Raw genomic sequence first — 20,290 nt, 5'->3', positions numbered from 1 at the left:
GCACACGCTGCCCCAGCACCCCATCGAGCAGCTCGGTGTGAACTCGGGGGACCAGAGGGGGCGCAGCGCGGAGCTGGGATCCTGCCCAGAGACTATGGTTTCTTTGGGAGAACGTGAGAAACGATGTTTTCCGTCCCAGAATAATGGATGAGCCTGGGGTGGAGTGGGGTGGCGGGGAGGAAACGTAGAGGAATCCGGCTGGTGCAGCGGTGCCCACGCAGGGTCAGTCATTCATCCCAGTCCCGGGGCCCCGCACTGCGCCCGGACCCCGCCGTCCCCGCCGCCCGGAGCACAAAGCCAGCGCCGTGGCCAGCGTTGCCACCACGGCCGAGCGCCCCCGGCAGGACGCGGGACGCAGCGCCGAAGCCACCCCAGCCTGTTGCGGGGACCGCGGGCTGGAGAGATCTGGGACGTGAGACCACTCACCGTCAGCGCAGGGCTCCGTGCCCCGCTCCCTCCGGGGGACAGTCGGGGACGCACAGAGGACACTCATCCGGGCAGAGACGCTCCTCCCGAAGAGCCGAAGGGCGGCATTGGCTCCCGCAGCAGCAGACGCTTCCTTCTCTTCCTCTCCCCAAGCAGTCGCCGTCGCAGCCTCCTGGGAAAAAGAAAAAAAAAAAAAAAAGTCCAGGGCAGCAGTTGCTGGAAAGTCTCTGCTAAGCCACCTCCCAGCGCCGCTGTCCCTCCCAAGTCCTCACCGAGTCCGGACGAGGCAGCAGCGGCAGCCAGGGCCAGCTGCACAAACTCGGCGCATGCTCAGCCGCTGGCTGCCGGGGTTGGGTCCTAGTGGGTATTTCTTGTACCTCTTACCCACAGTGAACCCCCAGAGGGACCCCTCACCTCTGTAAGATAGGATCCCAGAGAGATAAAACTTAGAAAGTTGGGCGGAGTCCTCGCATAAACCCCTTTAAAATGGTGGCGTCGGAGAAATGGAGACTGAGTGTAAAGCATAAGGAAACAGGCTTTTATTATATGAAAATATTTGTGTTTGAGAAGGGGGGTCACGGAGTGGCCCAACCCAATTCCTGCAATGAGAAACTGGTTTTCACAACCTTTATGGAGCCGCCTCCTGTGATTTGACGTTACCATGGTGCCCTATGATCCTTCTGATTTGTTGCTGCACTCCTTGATTTTAAAGTCAGTTCTTTCCCACTTCACTAATATTTACATAAACATCAATGCACTCTTATAGAGTCTTAGCATTCAGAATAAAGAAGAAAAAAAAACAGCGTTTAACTCTTATACATGTAATCCAGTTTCTAAAATTTCTCCTGAGAGCATATTCTTGAATTCTTCCTGTGATTTATAATGAAATGTCCACATAATAGTGGATCGTTGAGGATCCGGGTTCGAGTCCCAGCACCCACATGGTGGCTATGAACGGTCGTTAACTCCAGTTCCAGGGGAATCGGGGGCCCTCTTCTGACATCCAGGACATTGCACAACACGGGTGCACTCACATACATGCAGGCAATACACTCATACACATAAAATAATAAAAATAATAGAGTATTTTTAAAAAATAAAATTAAAAAAGCAACTAGAAATTTAAAGGTATCACAATAACTACAAACCAACTTTCCAAACCTAGCTTCTCTTTTAGAAGAAATTTCACACTTAAAATTCAAATCACTGAATCATGATCATGTTGCTCCTACAAAATGTTGGTGTTTTATAGCTCACAATAGTACATTCTTGTGATCTGCAAATCTTATGGCAAATAAAACCTCACCAACAAATATGAATTACCTGAGATCCAAGCAACATCTTTGAGAAAAAATAATAACTGGAGTCCCCCCCTAAAATGTGCAGCTGTAGTCTGTGTCCATCATCACCTGTCTGCTGCACGACCACAGTTGCAAGGAGACAGGATCTCAATTGGTTAGAACTGAGGTCAGAACCACGAGACAATGAGGATGCCCAGGGCCAAGCTATTAACATTCCTCCTAAGCAAATCACCAAGACAACAAGCTCCAAAGAATATACAAAAAGTACAGCTATCCACATACCCGCCAAAGAAAGCTTCCAGTCATCGATCAGATGATTCCTGCTCTGGTAACAGAAGGGTTTCTGGAATTGCAGAGAAGAGCTCAGAAGGCTGCTTTTAGCCTTCATCTGTTTGTGAACAAGCTAGGGTGTGTGCCTACTTCAAACAGGAAGCTGCTGAAACAATACACCATCCAAAGGCTGTTGATGCCACACATTCTCTGAGAGATACAAAAAAATTCCCTCATAATCTTTGTCATTAAAATAGAGAAAAAGAATGCCAATGACTCCCATAACTCAGAATAGAAACATTTTTCCATCACTTGGGGATTGGTAAGTGCTTTTTGCATAATTCTCTTGAGGGTCACCTACACCAATAGGTAGACCAGTAGATTAGAAGTGTTTTAGAAGCATATCTATCCCCTCTCATAGTAAACAAGGAACCAGAAGTTAAAGGAGTAGCTTAACTTTACATCTCCAGTCAAATGAGAGTCCAAAGTACAATCTAGGGTCACATCACAGCTGCCTAACCAGAACACTAGTTCAGTGGTTCTCAAAATTCCTGTGTGTTAGAGTCAGTTCTAGTGAGCTTTTAGAAAGATCCTAATGTTCAGTCTTCACAGGTTCACACCTTAGCATTCAGATTTTTTTCTCAGAATTCTCATGGTAATTCTACTGTGTAGTAATGTTTGAAAACCCACTGCAACTCAGACTTCACAGAAGCCTAAAATGAGCAAAAGAGTCTCTTCAAACTTAGCAGCTCAAATCCCTCACCTGCCAAATGATAAATTGGAATTATTATCCCCCCTGTAAGAAGAAAGCAGCTGTAGTTACTTTCCTAATATTCTTGACAAATGGTCTTCAAGATCTTAATCAAATTCAGTAGCAAAGCCTCATCCCATTACACATTGCAATACAGGGCACTTGTGATGGCCTCAAGTTGACTGCACCTCCCTACAACTTCTCAACCCTCATCCTGCTGTTTAGGGACCACAGCTTGAGTGAAGCATTCTCCCACAAGGCACCCTTCCACTGCTACAAGGCCATCAGCTTCCCCTCCTTCTCTAGTCCTTCTCTTCTCCAGGCTGACAACTGGTACCATAGCTATCAACCTGCAGGCCTATAGTTTCTCTGCAAGAACTGCCTTTTTGTCAAGAAGAAGCTAAGACAATTCACAATATGAGCATCATAGCCATTTGAATGAGGGATAACGTATTAAGATTGTATATTTTACTCCCCAGAAGGCAGGAGCTCATTCTAAGGCAACGTGTGCTTCATTAAGTGTCATTTTCCTGTGTGGCACTTGCTGCACCCTGCTGAAGATATTAGGAATAATGTAAGTCCCCCTCCCTGTTGAGAAAAGGCAAAACAGTTCTTTTCTGTTTGTCTAAAGATAATAATATGAATAATAATAAAATATGCATTTGCAAGCAATCTCTGTGTCAGTTCCAGAGTTAGGAGTAAAACTCAGTACAAGTTGGTGACCCCACAAATCGCTTCATTGTGTGTACCTAGTCCCACTCATTCTGCTCAAAGTGTGGAGAGGAGAGGAAGAGCATAGCTGTTTGGTTACATGAGTGAGTTTCTCTTGCTTCTGAGCAAAAAAGTACAATCCAGACAGTTCTTCAGAATCATCATACAAAAGAGAACTAATAGGTTTTTAAAAATAAGTTCTATATATAATGTAATGACTGCTTCCCATAATGACACAGAGATTCCTTAAAACCAAGATGAGATGTTGAAAATCTCTACACACATAGTAAAGGACTTTCTTAGATCTTTGTTTTTAATAAGGTCTGTCCTACTCTTTCCACTGTTAACCTTCATTACAGCATTGTAAATCTGAGAGGGGATACATGGACAGGCTTCAAGAAGGAAAGTTAGATTGGTCATTTCTTTTTTTAAATATTTTATTATTTTTATGTGTATGAGTGTATTGCCTTCATGTATGTAAGTGCACCTGTGTCATGCAATGCCCACGAGGACAGAAGAGGCCATCAGATCCCCTGGAACTGGAGTTACAGACAGTTATTAGCTGCCATGTGGGTGCTGAGATTCGAACCTGGGTCTTCTGCAAGAACATCCAGTGTTCTTAACCACTGAGCTATCTCTCCAGCCCCAGTCATTTCTTTTTTTAATTTGTATTTTTATTATTATTTTATGTGTATTTATGTATTGCCTGCATGTTTGTGTAAGTGTACCTGTGTCATGCAATGTCTGTGAGGACAGAAGAGGCTTTCAGATCCCCTGGAACTGGAGTTATGGACAGTTGTTAGGTACCATGTGGGTGCTGGGATTTGAACCTGGGTCTTCTGCAAGAACAGTCAGTGTTCTTAACCACTGAGCCTCCCTCCAGCCCCATGGTTGGTCATTTCTTACTGGCTCTTGAGAATCAGAAGCTGTATGTTAAATACACACATTCAATGTATTAAATATATTTTTTACTTTCTCTTCTGAAAGAGCATGCCCAATAGGACCTGAAAAATTTGTTCTATGCTGAATTAAGTGAACTTCACTACACTTTGAGTTTAAGGTAGCCAGATAAAATTCAAGGTAGCTAGATTCAAATTTCAAACAAACAGTATATAGTTTGGTATTAGATGTCCCCCGTACTGTATAAATCAAATACCATATATCTATATACTTTTTAAACTGAATAGCCTACATTTCTATTTACTAAATCTGGAAAACACCAAAAACACTACTCAAAACACCACTGCACTGGGTAAATATAGCATTTCAAATGACAAAACGTCCAGAAACAGCTGTTCATCTACTGCATAATGATCCTGGAGTCAGTTCTTTCTCCCCTTACTCCTGTGACATGCATTCAGTTCTTTCTTTCCTTACTCCTGTGACATGCATGCATCCTTTCCTTGTCCTCATAGTCACAAATCACCTGCTTGAATCCAGACATCTTATTCAGTTACTACCATTTCCAAAGGAAAAAGACACTGTTTCTTCCCAGTGGATCTCTCTGGGGATTAAGCCTCTCCCAGGAATTATATGGGAAATTGTCACATTCGATACATTAGCTGGAACCTGTTACATACTCATGAATGATCAGTTATTAGCAAGCAGTAGAGCCTGGCCACGATGGCTACAAATTCAGCCAGAATAAATTATATGCACCTTGGTCAACTCTTCCTCTCAACTTCAGAGACTTGGGCTCATTAACCAGAAGGCATTGGTAAAAATGATCTAGTTGTATTCAATAGATAATCACTAGAGCATTACTAGTAACTTAGACCTCTTAGGAGATAATCAAAGCTTCTAGAATAATTTCAACTTTCAAAGCATTTATAACTTCCTTAGCATACTTTATCTTCCAAAATTTATAAAACTTAAAAAAAAATCTTTTCTTTTGTTAAAAGATTCTAATTCACAGTAGTTTAAAACAATAACAAAAAATGTAGAGGAAAGGAAAGAATATCAGTTTATTTAACTAACAGATAGCAAATCCTACTTTTCTTAAGAAGATTCCTCAGGAATTGCTCCATTATAGCAGGAGCAGGACATTAGTTTCTTGTTATGTCCATAGCACATCTAGATAAAGGTTAAACAAATAGTGACACTTTTGCCCCCTGCCCCTTCAGTTCCTCCTGTGTTTTAAGAATTCTGTATTACTCCAACTATATACTAAATATATTTATTCATTAACACAGTAAAATGTTTGGGTTTGTTTTTTTTTTTTTTTTTTTTGGTCTTTTTGAAACAGGGTCTTCCTGTAGTCCAGCTGACCTGGAACTCACTATATGGACCAGGCTGACCTCGAACTTACAATGATCCGCCTGCCTCTGCCTCCCAAGTGCTGGGACTACAGCCATGTGCCACTACACCTGGCTTCATGTTGAGATTCTTAATCACACCAGCAAGTCTTTTTCTTCAAAAGAGGGTCATATCCACAGGCTGTCTTCCTGGGTCCATAGAGCAGTGCTTTCGGTTTATTCTCTCTGACCATCCTTTTTGCCTGCACAGGGCTGGGCACTTAACAAGCAACAATAAAATAGGAATATGGAGATCATGACCCTGATGTTCAGCTAATCTCAAGGACCATACAGAAATCAAGCATGGTTATAATGATTACCCACAGCTATACCACCCACCCTAATAGTTAGGTGAATCTTTCTTCATTCATAAACTTAGGAGCTAAGTCCAATTCCACTTTGGGCAAACTATTAGCCCTCTCAAAGCCTCGAGGTCCTGACTTGTTTTTTTTTTTTTTTTTTTTTTTGGTCTTTTTGAAACAGGGTCTTCCTGTAGTCCAGCTGACCTGGAACTCACTATATGGACCAGGCTGACCTCGAACTTACAATGATCCGCCAGCTAAAATGTTTGATTTTTAAAAATGATTTTAAACTCCAAACTCAGAAATGTCCTCTTCCTACCATGTATACACCAACTATACTGGATGACTTCAGTTGTCACCTTGACACAACAGGAAATTGGAACCTCAATTGGGGAATTACCTCTATCCTATTGGTCAATGGGCACATCTGGGAGGTATTTACTTGACTGTTAACTGATACGGGGTGGCTCAGTACATTGTGGGTGGTGCCACCCCTGGGCAGGAAGGGGGTGCTGTATTGTATAAGAAAATGGGCTGAGTATGGACCTAGGAGCAAGCCAGTAAGTAACCTTCCTCCATGGTCTGTTTCTTCCCTGAGCTCCTGCCCTGGCTCCCCTCTATGATGAACGGTAAGCTGAAGGTGGAATAAACTCTCTCTTCCCCAACTTAGTTTTAGTCAGTGTTTTATCACAGCAATAGAAAGCAAACTAATACACCAAACATTTTATGTGATATTGGCTGTGATTTTGTGATTAGAATTTACCCTGTGCAAAAATATTGTTATTGAAATTTAAACTTTCTTATTTTGTGTGTATGTGTCTATGTATGTGTGTGCATGTGTGTACAGAGTGTGCATATGTATATGCATGTGTATACAGCATTAAATGTATGTGTGTTTGTTAGCCAAAACCATCTCAGGCAATTTAGAGCAATAATGAATTTCTATTTCGTAGATACACACATGATTGACTGATGAATAAGAAAAAAACTAATATCTTTGTTCTTTTTTACTGATACATGCTACATTTATTTACATTACACAGACATGTCATTTCTGATGATTATCATTATGTTGTGTCTTTATATGGTTTGTATCTTTCTTAGAAAGTAACGTACACTGACTATTGTTCTCAGAGGAAAAGAAAGGATGATACACGTGTCAGGGACGTACACCATTCATAGAGAACTCCCACAGTGAATTATAATGACTTACAAGTAATTACATTAATTGATAACTTTATCAACATTGTAAGTCAATGTAACTATCTAGAGAAAACATAAATATTTTCCAAAATGACTGGTAGAAATTAAATAATGCAATTTTTAGTATGAGCTTTCCACTGGTGGCATTTTATGAGTCACTGTTACTTTAGCAGTCTCGGGCTGGAAAGCTAAGCATATAGTCACTTAATCATCTGGGTCCCAACAGCCTTTCCTCAAATCAGACATAAAACCTAAGCAACAGAAAACAGGTTACTTAAATCTACTCTTTCTCCATCTTTTCTCCTTTTTGTGTTTCTCTCTTACCTATAAATAAATGACATTAATCAGTTCCTCCCTTTCCTTCTCTCTACAACCATTATTCTATTCAGGCCTGTATCCCCAAGTCACTCACAGGAACTCACTATTCTTGCTACATACCCACACATAACTCCCTTCACTCAGTTATGGGAGCAGGCAAGGATGGCCAGAACCTAAAAATCTAGAACAATCAATTAGAGTGTGACTGGAACACTAGCAAAGACTCATCAAAGACCATGTAAATTCAGGCAGCCAAGCAGAACCAAGTATGAGGGGAATGTGTTGGCAAGCCCTCCATGGAAATCTCAGCAGGAAGACAGAGGGCAGTGTCAGGCAACTGCCCTGGCAGATGGGCAGAATTCAGTGGCAAAGAATGGAGTGGAAAAAATAATGTGAAAAGTTTCACACAAGCCCTATCCCCATCGGTTTCAAGGTGATTTAGACATTCTCTGCCAAGGAGAACTGAACTCAGGTCCCTTCAAAAATGAGAAATAAAGTCCCAGAGAACTTCCTGGCAACCCTAATTTTAAGAATCTAGTATTCTAACTTATGGCTTTCTAATGTGTGGGGAGGAGGGGCCTGCAGAGCACTTATCTCTGAGTAGAGCACCCCTGTCAGGTTTCTGGAGCACAAGCCTTGGAGATCATGTCAGAGGAGGAGATGGAAAGATTGTAAGAGCCAGAGGTGGTGGATGGCCATTGGGGAGGCGGAATTCTCCAGACGGCTGGTCGGTTACTCATGGGAACTCACAGCATTGGTGACAGCATGCACAAGTCCTGTGCAAGCTCCAGTGGATGGACCCACACTGGAGAACATATGGAGATTCAAGATAGACTCTATAGGCTTCATCATACATACAGAGTACATTGACATGAGTGTGTGGGGAAGATAATATGGGGAGGTGTGGATGGGAGAGGGCATATAAATGTCATTGAATTATCTTGTATGGAAATCGCAAAAATTCAATAAAAATGCAACAAAAAAAGAATCTAGTATTCTGATTAAGAAACTTTGTGGCATCCAGATTGAAGGAGATCTTAAAGTTGGGCTAAGGAGTTGCAACATGTCTTTTGTTCAGAGCCAGGGACAGCTACCCCAGGGCATTTTGATATGTGCAAAAGAATGGCAGAACAAACCAAAGAGAAGTTTGAAGTGGGGCCTGAATTTTCTGGCTTTACCCCTTGCTAGTAGTGGTGGGATCAAGGCTTCCAGAAGCCTCAGTTTCCTTGTCTGTATACCTGCTTCCTAAAGTGATCATAGAGGTTATGCAATGTGTGAGAGGTCTAAATTTAACTGGGGTCATACCATCCTTTGAGGTTTAAATAGAATAGGCTAAGTCACTTTCCTGTAAGTCGTGGGTGAAAATGTTTTCCCCCTTCCCTCCCTTTGGGGATTCTAGAATGGGGCAAGAAGGAGGAAAGCTTCTAGATTTCAGAAGCAGTTTACAAATTTTCTTGCCAACCCATATATGCAAGGCTTCTTTCTGAAGAGTGACAGCCTTTAGGAAGAGATTCCTTCCCTCCAATCATAGCCAGGACCATCTATGTGCGTAGCTGCCTTTGACTAATGTCTCAAAGAATGCAAAAGAGCTTCTGTAGGCAGCACCACAGACCACTCAGAACAAACATTAGCAAGTCTCAACGTGCCGTGGTCCACATCTTTCCAGTCACCTCTCTCTATAGCCCCCACGTTGACTGGACTCTATTGCTGCTCTCTTACACTGATTATACTTCAGCTCCAAATTCCTTATAACTTTTCATGTGGATGACATAACTACCTTTTTATTTCACTGTCTGCTTTCACCCCAGAGGTTTTGGCTTTCATATCCTCTCCTAAAGAAAACTTCTAGTGACTTTGAAACAAAACCAGTAAACACTTTACAGTACTTGCTATGTGCTAGGATTTATTTTTAAGGGCCATACAAATAGTGACAATTTAATCTTCCATTCATTTTAAATCTGAGGAATTCAACACAAGTCATTGTTCAGTGAAGATCGGTGCCACAAATGTAATGCTAGGTTATCTGGCTCCAGAGACCTAGTAGTCCAGTAGAATGCCTGGAAATCAATGGCCATATGATAATTAGGAAGATTATTCTGAAACCAGTAGATAGAATATGCCTCAGAGGGAGACTTGTGGGGAGAAAATTGACACTAGTAGAGTATTTAACAAAGAGGATTCTAAAGAATAAGCACTAATCTTGTAAGCATTTTAAAAGCAAACACATATAGGAAACACTAGCTGATACATTTGCTTCCTAGGATTTGGCAAACCTGTCAAAATATTAGAGGTTCTGAATATTCCCACAGGAAAGAAATTTACTTTGTATAAATAAACCAGAACTTCTTAAATATACTTGATCAAAGAATCTCTCTCTCTCTCTCTCTCTCTCTCTCTCTCTCTCTCTCTCTGTGTGTGTGTGTGTGTGTGTGTGTGTGTGTGTGTGTGTGTGTGTAGCTGTAACAAGCTAAGGAATGGTGAGAGATAAAGTAAAAAGGGGCAAGAAGGAAAGAAAGAAAAAAGGAGAGGAAGATGGAAAGCAAGGCAAGAAAGAAAGAAAGAGGCAGACAGGAAGGAAAAAAGCAGGGGAAGATCAAAAAAGATGAAAGAAAGAAAGAGAGAGAGAGAGAGAGAGAGAGAGAGAGGGAGGGAGGGAGGGAGGGAGGGAAGGGAAGGGAAGGTGTGATGTTTTGAATGAAAATGTCCCCCATAGGCTCCAAGTTGTCCCCAGATGATGGCGCTGTTTTGGGAGGTTTTAGAAGGTGTGCTTCCTGGAGGAAGCACGTCACTGGGGGTGGGCTTAGAGAATTCTTAAGCCTTGCCAGATCTCCAGTTGTTCTCTTGCTTCCTATGCCTGCATGATGATGTGAGAGCTTAGCTTCTGCTGCTCCGTCTCCAGCCACCTCCAGCCACCATGGCTCTCTGCCATGATGGACTGCAATTCTCCGGGGGAGGCAGGCTTTGGGAGGGTGCTATCTGGGAAGTGGGTGTAAAAATAAATAAATTTTTTAATTAAAAAAATAAAGCTTTCTTTTCAGTTGACTTAAAGGAAGGGGGAGAGAGGGAGGGAGGGAGGGAGGGAGGGAAGAAGGAAGGAAGGAATTCACATGGCTGCCTGATGGGAGCTAATGAAGCCAGCCCTTGTCTTTCTGGGCACTCACTTCCTACTGCTGGTCTTTGGCATGCTGGTCCTGATACAACCCTCATGTCACACACGCTAGAACAAGAGGACAGCCCACTTGTTGACAAGGTTTCCAGAAGGGCTTTATGTCCCCGAAGTGAAATATTCATGTTTTAATGCCCATATCTAGAAAGCTAAACCGCAACTGTTAACATGATGTGGGAATGTCCTTTAATTCTATCAATAATAAAAGTTCAGTGTTTTGAAAATGACAAACCACATCTCAATTTTTAAAAGTTTCAAAGGTAGATGTACAAGATAAATTCATATTTTCTTTTTAAAAATATCACCACCAACAACCCCCCAATCTTAAGAAAGCTGCAGAAATGGTCCATGTGTTACATAAATCAAATATTCATTTTTTTCTGAGTATGTCTTGAAATTTTAACTGTTAAATCTCTTTTCATTTTATTCTCCATTGGCATTTCAAGTTCAGAGATGGGTATGATTAAAACAAATAATTTTATAAAGCACTGCATTTATACTTACTCCTATAATTTTTTAAGATTCTGAGCATCCATCGTGGGTGTAATTTTACTTTGTAAATCTGTGTTAATGTAGCTACTGGTTTGATTTGTTAATTTGGAGCCAAGCCCACAAATCCTGATGCATTTAACTTGCTTTCATTCGTTTATACTGCCAAATGACAATATTACTGGATTTTTTTTTACTTGACAGTCATCACAAAATAATTAGTGCATCAGTGATCCACAATAACTCAGTATAAGTGTGTTTGTGATTTTCAATTCAATAGATTGAGGGAAAGGTATGATTTTCAAAAGACATGTTTTCTGCCTAAAACTAGCAGTAGAGTGCCAAGCATTTTAGAAATTTTATAATGTAGATAGTCAAGCTGCAATGAACTCAGCTAGAAATATCAAACATATTTCAAATCACTGCCTCTTTTTAAGTGCCACATCCCCCACTTGGCACTATGCATTCTCCTCATGATGATTGCAAAGGAAACACTTAACATGCCCTGATGACTACAACAATTACAACACAAAAGAAATCATTAATGCATCAGAACAGAAAGACTATGGTCTGTTAGCATCTAATTAGGCTTCTGCTGTAATTATCTTCCATCTGATAAATTTTCTTAATGTAAAAATGATAAAACAAATCATGAGTATTCACTTAGTTTAATTAGTGCACAGCACTAAGGCATGTTTAGTATAAACTGTACCCTTTTATATGTTTTTCTAGGCATCTTAATTATACAAACCTGAATATTTTAACATATTAAATATTTTACAATACATACATCACAAAGCTTTTCCCAAGCACCCTTATTTCCTACTTCCACAAAACTCTCCCAGACTTCCAGCATGGGTGTTTGTTGAACCAGGTGTAGAAGCAATCAGTGAGGAAGGGAAGGGTATGGGACCACAAGGTGCATGAAATAGAGAAGACAGATAGTGAGGCAGAGAAGAAAGACAGTGGGTAGGAAGGGAAAGAAGAGAAGGTGGAGGAAAGGATGCTGAGACAGGAAGGAGAGGAAAGGAGAGGCAAGGCCACTCAGTAAAGCAGAAAGAAAGCATCAGAAAAAGAAGCTGTGCCAAGCTGGCTATAAGACCTACAGATCACAAAACAGCTCTGTGTTCATACCGTTCATCAGCAGGTGAGCCAAGAATCATTTAAAAAATATTATCTAGCTAGGTGACAATGGAAGCTAGTTGCTGATTGTTTTTTTTGTTCTGATAAATAACTTCTCTCTATCTATCTCTATATCTCTCTATCTCTATCTCTCTTGTGGAGGGTTTTTTTAATGAATTTCTTTTTACTTTAGGTATATAAGTGTTTTGCCTACATGAATGTGCACCACATTTGTGCCTGGTACCCTAGGAGGTCAGAAGTAAGAGTTGGATCCCCTGAAACTAGAGTTGCAGAGGATTTTGAGCTGCTGTGTGTATGCTGGGAACTGAACCCGGGTCCTCTGCAAGAACAGCCAGTGCTCTTAACCACTGAGCCATCTCTCCAGCCCATGCTTTGCTTTTTCATCATTGTTCTACCTCTGGGGAAAAGTTGAGGACTAAATTTGATCTATTATTTTTCAAGAGATGAAATTCTCCAGTTACCTAGTATTTTATTTTTCTTCCTTTATGATGAAGAGAACTTTGAGATACCCTCCTTGAACAATTTTGTTTGCCAGGACCTCAATACTACCTGCCTCCTGAAAAATGTGGTACCTGATCACCAAGGACTATAGGAGGGTAGAAGAAAGTTCCATTTGACACAGAAAAGCTGTTTAATGTACATGCTCTATTTTGGTTGGTGAGGGCATCAACTCTATCCAGACATACTGGCTAGAACCACAAATAAGGTCAATTGCTGAGAACTTGAATTCTCCTCATGTGTTTACAATGCAAAACAACAACTTCCTTTATAATTTATAGCTAGCAAAGGCTCTTTGCCATTTGCTTCTCATTTTAAAATCATGCTTAGAAAAACTGCAGAAATGAGTTCCTCACAAATGTTCAGGTAGAGTAGGTATGGTGGTGCCTGCCTTTAATCCCAGCATTCAGGAGGCAGAGGCAGGCTGATCTCTGTGAGATAGAGACCAGCCTGAACTACATAGTGAGTTTCAGGCCAGCTGGGGTTACAGGGAGATCCTGTCTCAAAAAAAAAACCTTCCGATACGATGGTCCTAAGATATTTCAAATACATACATACATTAAAAATTGTGTTTTAATACATAAATGGAACCTACATTTGGGCTCATAAAAGTCATTTAATAATTCAGTTTTAATAAAGCATCTGAGGTATAAAGCAAATCTCAAATTAAATACTTCTGAAATATCTTTCCACTATGACAATTAATGGTTAGTAAAATAAGCACATGATGAATGATTAAGGATGCATACTAAGAGCATTGCATGAACCACCTTAAAAATATGCACACACCACTGAAGTTTTCAAGAAAAGTGATGGTTTGGCAATTACTAGCTAAGTTCTCCAGAGATTATATTCTTCTGGCAAGCACAAGTAGGACCAAACCATTATTAAAATATTTTATTCTTCTAAACAAAGTGTTCAATTATTGTTATTCTGAGCACTTCCTCTCTCTAGTCACTCTCCAAGACTTTGGATCATCCCTCCCAATTTGTTGGTGTCTGAACCAGAAATCAAGTGTTTTCTTTTCTAGTACAATCACTAAATTGAATAGGTATTAGGAATTTGGGGAACCATGACAGGTGGAAGAATGACATAATAACCATATATTTTGTCTATCTTCAAACTGCAAGTTTTTATAGCCTTCTCTCCTTCAGAAAGGCCTACAGCCATCATTAAAGCCAATTTTAAGGATTTAATTGCCATTGCTACTGCTGACCTCCACTCCACCACTGTTGCTTTTGGTGATGCTGGAAAATTATAGCCATTTGCCTCCTTTCTCTCTGGTCTTTCCCACTCTCCCCTCAGTAGAAAGACATCTGATTATAGAGCTCATGTGGGGCATCCCCCACAAGAACAGTGTTTCCTTGAGTAGGTTCATCATAATCAGAATGCTTTAATACCCCACTTTCCTGTAGAAATTCTGGGTGTGAATACTTCACTTGGTTCCCTGGGACAACCTTCCTCTGTAATGTTTAAGGCACCAGAAGTACAGCATCAAACCTTCTAGTTAATAGCTACTTCTACAGCTCTGACATGCAATGCTCTTACTCCCCACTTTTCAAACTAAGTTCTCTGGAACATAGATCACTGTTGAGGAAAATCTCTTTCTGCTCTACAGTTCATACCAACCCAAGTCTCACTTCATTTCCAACATATACAGACAGTGCTGTCTTCCAGGAGTTCAAAGAAGTCTTGGGGAGACATGCAAGTGTGAGGGAATTTGCTACTTCCACCACATTCATTTAGTATTTCCATTTTTTATATTTAATTGTTTCATCCTTGTCAAAAATATGTCCAAAATAATTGCAGGAGCTTATAATTTACATGAAAAATAAGAGGTGCCAAAAAATGGCATCATTGCTTCATTCTATATCACAGAAAAATTAATTTTCTACTGATGCAGATTTTCCTTAATGTAGACTTATTGCCTTGTTGTCTCCCTGTTCTCTGTGATAAAAGGACTGCAGTGAGAAGTTTTGGAAGGTTGATGTGTCACCTGAGACTTTCCCTTTGCCACTCAGCACTAAAGAAAATATTTGCCTTCACTTAACCAACAGGTCTTTTCTTTAAAACTTGCTGAACTTGTTTTTTAACTAAGTAACTTCAGTACAGACCATAATAGGGATGCTTTAGATTTTCAACTCTTTCATGCTTTAGAAAAAGGAAAGAAAGAAACCAGAGCCAAACAAAAGTGCCCAAGCTTACAAGCTAAACAAAAAGAGGGAAGAAAAGCTTCTTAGTCCAGAGATAATCAGTAAAATGCTATCATGAGCCTATTAAATTATTGCTTTCCAGTAAATAACAACCCCCCCAAAAATCACTTACTAAACACTACCACCTAAGATGGGCAAACTACTAATGTAAACTCACTTTCTTTGATAACTGTATAAAGCATAGGCATAAGGGTTGTTTGTTGTTAACAGACACACAGTACATTACAAGTTTAACAGTAGCACTTGTGCATTAGAAGAACTCATATGACATACCCAATTTTTCTACAAACACATTACCTGAAAATACCTTTCTGTGAATCTATCCATAAAGTCTAAGAAGCACTGGTAATATGTAAAGTATATGCAGTCAGAACAAGATTATTTCAAATAAAATTATTCCACTGAAGCTAAATAAATAGTCATCAAATTACGACCCAGAAGAGTGAGCAGCTGCTTCTATTTAAGGCTTTCATACATGTCTCTGCTGTCCCCTCCTGACTCAATGAAATTAACCCAGGATTAATTTCAAGAGCACTTCTCCCCGCAGGGCTGAGTGCAGAGAGCAGCTGTATGGCTGAACCACTTTGCCCCTTCCAGTTGTTTTTCTTTTTTTTCTGCCCACAGTCATTCCATTCCATTATATAACTTCAATTAGTTTTCTAGTTTTACATTACATATCTAACTGGACTCTAGCCTATAACCCCAAACTTTGGTATCCACACTTTTAGGATCTGAAATTCATTGTGTACCCATGTACCCTCATGGGGAGAATACTGTACCACCGTCATTAAATAATGGATGAAATCATCATTTATTCAAACCACTTTTTTTTTTCTAATCATCAACCTAAGTTTTAATCCTTAGTTTCTCTTTTTCCCTTAACCCTGTTGTTTTCATGGCAGTGGAAAGTTCTAGCAATTCTACTATGAAAAAGTATTCTATTGTATCTTGTTCTCTGTGTCTACTGCCACCAAGCGAGATAAATAAAACCTTCCATGTCTTCACTGGACCACTTCTATAGTGTGTTTCATAACTGAACTTGCTCTCATTAATCCATTCTCCATAAAAAGCACATTGGCATTCATAAAATACAAATAAAATTGATACTCCACATGTCGAAACACTCAAATATATTTCCCTTGCATTTGCAGTGAAGTGCAAACTCCTCTCTCAGTTGGTTTTTCAATTATTTAAAATAATGTGTGTGTGTGTGTGTGTGTGTGTGTATGTGTGTGTGTGTGTGTGGTGTGGTGTGGTGTACATGATATATTGTGGGGGCATGCATACCACAATGTCAGAGGACAAATGTGTCAGAAGGATGGTTTGGGGGAGTCCATTCTTTCCTTCCTCCTTTACATGGCCCTGAGGACAGAACTCAGGTTGGAAGCAACCTTTACCTGCTGAGCCATCTTCCTAGCTGCTCACCATGGCTATTAGACTTACTTGAGCTTATGATTGCATGTGGTCCAATCTCTTCCTGTCAATTGCTCTGTTAAAGTTTTGTACACAAATCTATTTCCTGTTTTTCAAATATATTGACCTCTTTCTTTCCCCGAACTCTGAACAGGTTGTGTCCCTTGCCTAGAATTGTCTAACTTTTACTCTTTTCTCCACTGGCTTCTTCTAATTTTTGAAGCGTCCTCTTAGGTATACTAAACTAACTACCATCCCAATCAACTCTCATAGCCAATCTTTACCTCAGATCTTAACTACTTTTTTTAATGAAACAATTTTTACTTATTTTACATGTGCTACTCATCGACTCCTGCTAAACGACAGAGTCAACAGGTATTAATGTGCCCATTTTATAAACTGAGGTTCTCAGTGGTCAAGAAATTTGCCTAAGGCTACATCCTTTAAAATGACAAAGCTACAAATTTAAACCAGGTGAACCAACTAAGAGACTGAATCATTTGACCCATTTTATATAAGTAACTAGAAAACAGATTTAGAGACTTTTGAGTTCTTTTTACTAAATTATGCCATTTCCCTACATCTATAATGAATAGTGGTCAGAGGAATACTTTGCATGTTCCCCAATTAAAACAAATCAGAAAATACGCATGCAAACATGAGTACACGTATTATAGAAAATATCAAAATGATAAACGATTATGCAGGAGAGGAGAAGAAATTCTGAATGATTATAGTCTCCACAATTATCTGTATATTTTTCAAATTCATTAAGAAACCAAGTATCTGCCCTTATGAGAAAATCATAATAAATTTTAAATAGGCCTAAGTATTTCTAAAACCCATGAACAAAATATGCTAAGCAAAAACCTTTGATACCTTTGTGTCAACCTGTGACTACTTTTGTTACTTTCATAATTTTCTTATTGTCCCTTATTTTTCACTAATTTCATTGTGTCATGGAAATTACTCAAAAGGGTTATATATCTAAGATCAGGGACAATAAACATCTAAGAGTTTGCTTCTTCTTCTTATTCCTGATAAAAATGATCAAATATTCATCTATTAATTACAAAGCCACCCTTAACAATATTTATATCTAGCCTGCATTTTCATGTCTTCTTACAAGTAATCATGAAGCAGCATTGCTTCATGAACAGCATGAACTTCTATATGAACAGCATTGCTTCTCAGAAACATTTGTTTTTCCATAAGTGTAAATATTCCCTAGAGCTCCATCTGTAAGTTTCTGCAAGTAAATTCATCTTCCTATTGGTAACCCATTAACACTTTCAATAGACAGGCCTAAAACACAATTTTGGACAGCCCCAGATTAATTAAGTACCTTTCATTGATGCTCCCATGACATACTATATGAACTCCTTTAGTTTGTAAATTATATTTTCATAATTATATATTTATCTAAATTCCTTATTTGACTGTAGACTCTTTGAAGATAATCTCTATTGCTCATTCCCTCAATGTATAGCAAGTCCTACAAGCATTCTGTAAACATATTTTTTAACCTACTTCTCTAAAATAAGGAAAATAGTTTCACCGAATCAAAATCTGCACCATTTAAGTTGTATAATTAACACTTGAAAGAAATTTAGTCAATCAACATATATTTTATAACTAAAAATCAATTTCCTCTGAGCTAGTTTGAGGGAAATTCCGTGGAGCAGTTTATCAGGTGGACTTTTGACTTTGGCATACCTAACAGACGATATCGGCAAAGTGTATTCGGAATGCTGATCAAGTATTTCATTTCAGTGCTCTTTCCTTGGTGGAACTGGTGTTGGATTTCTTTGGGCATTTATTAGATCCCATCCCTTTTATTTCATGTGAAAGCTGAAACACAAAGAATTCACTGAAAACTAGTGAATTTCCATAAAGCTGTCAATGCAGGACTCATTTTCCTTTTTATGGAGTTCTTTTAAAAATCCACACACTCTGCATCAGAATTGTCAGCCAGAATCTTGTATCTCTGATCCCCCACACTCTCAATTCTAGATCATCCTATTTGATTATTTGGAGGTTATCCAAAGTTGTGCCTTCATATAAAATGCCATTATTAGAGTTTCACCAACCACAACAATATGTGAAAGATAATCGTTTTACAGTTTCTACAAAAAAATTCGATGTCTGATAGCTCATCTCAAATGACCAAGGAAGAAGAGAGAATGGAGACCAGCATTCACTGGTCATGTGGCCAAAAAACTGGATCTGTGGCTGGTGAAGGAAAGAAAAGCTAAAATATTAAGTAGGTGCACCAACATCTCTGTGAACAATTGTTGAGCTTGCAAACTTCTCATTGCAGTGACTGTGGGATATGTAATCTCTGGGGGCTTGCATGACGTTTCCACACCACAAAGTCTGAAGTCAGAGTTCTGTCAGGGTATTATTTACACTATGTAGATCATCACCTAACTTTGTACAAGTGTCTTTGGAGCCTCTGTTTGTCAGCTAGTCACCATTCACTGAAGCAGCATGCTGCCAAGGCAGCTGATCCTGCTGAGAGAGAGAGAGAGAGGGAGAGAGAGAGAGAGAGAGAGAGAGAGAGAGAGCCTCTGCAATGAATTAACCCTTCCTCATCTAAACTTACATATACCCAGGAGAATTACATTTGGACTAGGAATTTCAGCTCATTGGTGGTAGAACACCTGTCTAGGATGCAAATACTTGAGTTCAATCCCAAGTACTAAAAAACACACAAAATCATATCTGTTATCTATTGAGGCAGCTGTGAAACAATTCTTTCCATAGCTACTTTAAAGCTTTAAGACATGCCTACAATGTAGTATCATCCAATTAGAAAAATAAGATTTTAAATATATTTATATTGCTCGATTTCCAAAAATGAGCACAAGGTTCACCTTGAATTTAAAACAAGGTCTGCTTATTGATATCTAGTGGTCTATTTGTGCATCACAATAGGACATGCAGACATGTCCAAAACACTTTTCAAGTAAAAAGTCATGAGAAGTCATTAAGAAGTGAGATCAATTATCCTAAAATTACAAGTTTGCTTCATTATTACCAAAGCAAACTTCCTTGAGAACTACAGAAATCTGTGATTATCATGCAAAGTATATGTGTTTTTTAAAGATTTATTTATTTTTATGTGGTGTGTTCACCTGCATGAGTTTGTGTGCACCACATGTGTACGGGTGTGAGAGGAGGTCAGAAGAGGGTGTCAAATCCCCTGGAACTGGGGTTATAGGCAGCTTTGAGCCCCCAGCATGGGTTTTGGGAACTGAATCCAGTTCCTCTGCAAGATCAGTTAAGTGGTTTGAATCCCTGAACCATCTTTTCAGCCCTCAAAGTATATGTTTTAATCTCAATGATATGTGTATTTTAAAATAGTCTAAGGAATAATGTATTGTAATTAAGCATTAAGACAGTTATAGAAATTCCAGAAATGACAGGAGCTGCTAAGAACATAATGAAACTGCAGTGGGTTGGAGGTCAATTGCCTATTTCCCAAGAGCCACCCTGTGTTGGCAGTATCTTAGTGAATTCCCATAGCCTGATATACACAGTGGCCTCAACATTTTTTTATATCAGAAACTTTGTCTGAATACTAAACTGAATACTTAAATGAGAGTTTGGGTTCTTCAACATTCATTTCTATGTGGAAAAAAGTCATTAATAGATTGCATTAGTTTTTAAATGTTCAGTTTATTAAAGATCTCAACATTCATTTCTATGCTAAAAAGTCATTAGTAGATTGTGTTAGTTTTTAAATATTCAGTTTATTAAAGATATAAGTAAAGGTATTAGTTCTTTACA

The 20,290-nt window shown here is 39.4% G+C and overlaps 1 protein-coding gene across 3 annotated transcripts in view; it reads right to left on the bottom strand.

Moving 5' to 3' along the window:
• The window catches only part of Tspan12 (tetraspanin 12), a 102,368-nt gene that overhangs the window by 73,657 nt on the left and 8,421 nt on the right, over nucleotides 1–20,290 (bottom strand). Inside the window, exons 1-2 of one of the 3 annotated variants that reach the window (XM_008828885.3) lie at nucleotides 841–966; nucleotides 427–598 (exon numbers count right to left, since the gene is read on the bottom strand). The gene's annotated coding sequence lies outside the window, so the exon portion shown is untranslated. The other 2 variants (XM_029561506.1, XM_029561507.1) reach the window with 2 other exon arrangements.

Source organism: Nannospalax galili, unplaced genomic scaffold (genome assembly GCF_000622305.1).
Source record: "Nannospalax galili isolate Female #2095 unplaced genomic scaffold, S.galili_v1.0 scaffold413, whole genome shotgun sequence".
NCBI classification, from domain to species: Eukaryota; Metazoa; Chordata; class Mammalia; order Rodentia; family Spalacidae; genus Nannospalax; species Nannospalax galili.
The sequence above is the reverse complement of the archived record's forward strand: the minus strand, read 5'-3'. Positions and strand labels throughout refer to the sequence as shown.